The sequence below is a fragment of the Callorhinus ursinus genome, unplaced genomic scaffold, assembly GCF_003265705.2.
Source record: "Callorhinus ursinus isolate GAN/ISIS: 27379988/994484 unplaced genomic scaffold, GSC_fseal_2.0 scaffold13, whole genome shotgun sequence".
NCBI lineage: Eukaryota > Metazoa > Chordata > Mammalia > Carnivora > Otariidae > Callorhinus > Callorhinus ursinus.
In genome coordinates this window covers 19,709,489-19,712,284 of record NW_027397075.1, presented here as the reverse complement: position 1 = coordinate 19,712,284, position 2,796 = coordinate 19,709,489, and positions in this window count along the sequence as shown.

Here is a 2,796-nt window from a genome sequence, read left to right as displayed (position 1 = left end):
CTTAATGCCACTGAATTATACACTTCAAATGGCTAAAATGTTAAGTTTTGTGGTATATATATAACCACAATTCTAAAAGGGGGCTTGCTCCCTAAAGTTGTATAAACCTGAGCCCCATAAAATGTGGATCTGTCCCTACCAATAAGCAATTCCAAAGTAACACAGTATAACATCCTATGATGAGAACCACATATTCAGTACCAGAAGGGTTAAGTTTTTTTTACTTAATAAAAGAGATTCATTTAAGTATTGTAAACTGGGCTGTTGCTTTCCAGAACTCTTAAATTATAAATCATAAGCATCAGGTTCCAGATTTTCTATACAAAGACCACTCAGAAACTGGAAAGATGGCTGACTCTTAATGTCATTTTTTTTTTTTATTTTTTAAAGAATTTATTTATTTGAGAGACAGAGACAGCGGGAGAGGGAACACAAGCAGGGGGAGTGGGAGAGGGAGAAGCAGACTCCCGGCCGAGCAGGGAGCCCGATGTGGGGCTTGATACCAGGACCAACCCTGGGATCATGACCTGAGCTGAAGGCAGACGCTTAACGACTGAGCCACCCAGGTGCCCCCACTCTTAATGTTCTTTAAAGTTGCCTGGGAGAGAGGGGTGACTGGCTGGCTCAGTTGATAAGCATCAGCCTTGGCTCAGGTCATGATTCCAGGGTCCTGGGATCGGGCTCCCTGTTCAGAGGGGAGCCTGCTTCTCCCTCTCCCGCTCCTCCTGCTTGTGTTCCCTCTCTCACTGTCTTCCTCTGTCAAATAAATAAATAAAATCTTAAAAAAGTTGCCTGGGAGGGAATGGCTGTGGTTTAGATGTTATTTTAGAAATTGAAGCTCAGGGGCCCATGGGTGGCTCAGTCGTTGGGCATCTGCCTTTGGCTCAGGTCATGGTCCCAGAGTCCTGGGATAGAGCCCCACATCGGGCTCCTTGCCCGGCGGGAAGCCTGCTTCTCCCTCTCCCACTCCCCCTGCTTGTGTTCCCTCTCTCGCTGTGTCTCTCTCTGTCAAATAAATAAAATCTTTAAAAAAAAATACTGAAAGTGTATTTTATAGAGAAGTGGAAGATGTTAAGAGAGCTTCATGGTATATATGGAGTACAGGTTTTCATACCATAAATAATAAGGAAATCATGGGTAGGATCCTGAAACCGTCTTTCTGCAAGTCTTGGAGATTTACTATTTCCAATGAAAATTCTTACTAGGGGCGCCTGGGTGGCTCAGACAGTTAAGCGTCTGCCTTCAGCTCAGGTCATGGTCCCAGGGTCCTGGGATTGAGCCCCGCATCGGGCTCCCTGCTCCACGGGAGGCCTGCTTCTCCCTCTCCCACTCCCCCTGCTTGTGTTCCCTCTCTCGCTGTCTCTGTCAAATAAATAAATAAAATCTTAAAAAAAAAAAAGCATTAAAAAAAATTCTTACTAAATTTACAATCAGCTTCTTTTACCAGGAATCTAAATTGGACTTTAAAATACACAAAAAGCAATGCTTTCCTGCCCTACTGGTTCCATTACTTTCATATCCTTGCTTCTAATAAGCAGATAAAAACCAAAAAGAGCATAGAAAGTTGTGCCTCAATTTCCCATAATCCGTAATTAAAAATTTAACACACTGTTTTATTACCAAGAAGGAAATTAAGAAGTACCTATAAATTTTTAATATAAAACTACCCAGCAGTTTTAGTAGTAAACCAAATGAACATTTAACCAAGACTTACTGGATTACTTTTTAAAGTCTATTAATGTGTCTCATTGGGTAGCTAGGATTCCTCTTTGAAGACTTAGATTGGCGCAAATAATATATTTATAGGGCATGGAATTAAAAAAAAAACCCCTTCCTTCAGGGCGCCTGGGTGGCTCAGTCGGTTAAGCGTCTGCCTTTGGCTCAGGTCACGAGCCCTGGGTCCTGGGATGGAGCCCAGCATGAGCTTAACTGTATGGATAGCTAGTTGACTCTTGCAGTAAAAACTTTTCTTCGGAGATACCAGGCCATGCTTCCAGGATTCCCTCTGAACATTCTGCTAAACTCATCAGGTTTGGGGGATTCAAACAAACCAGATGACCATCCATTATCCTCAGCCAGCCATAAGGCCTTTTGGCAAAATATCTCTGCCAAGTGTTTAACCCCAAATTACCTGGTGCTAGGCCTTGCCATGGGAATCACTCCATCTCTGATAACTTAATATTTGTTTAGTTAAGAAGCTTCAGGAGAAATTCAGGCTGGAGGCATGGGAGTGGAAGGAACAGTGAGAAGACTGAATGGCATGAAGATCTGGCAGATTATATAATGGCATGATAGGAATTACAAGAGAAGATTTGGTTTCCAGCCAGATTGAACTGTAGACCAACGGCAATGGTAGGGAAGTCAGGAAGAACTGGTTTGGCTAAATGTTAACATGCCTTGCAAAAACTTACTAATAATATGCCTTAGGTATTACGAAGTATTATAATAGCAAACAAATCTGAGGAGATTTGCTATGTCTCAGTTAAAATCCAGTTGCTTCTACAATGATCTAAGAAAACATTTCTTTTTTAAACATTTTATTTATTTATTTGACAGAGGGAGAGAGATCACAAGTAGGCAGGCAGGCAGGCAGAGGCAGAGGGAGAAGCAGGCTCCCCGCCGAGGAGGGAGCCTGATGCAGGGCTCGATCCCAGGACCCTGGGATCATGACCTGAGCTGAAGGCAGACATTTAACCGACTGAGCCACCCGGGCGCCCCCTAAGAAAACATTTTTTTTTTTTTTGAAGATTTTATTTATTTGACAGAGAGAGACACAGCGAGAGAGGGAACACAAGC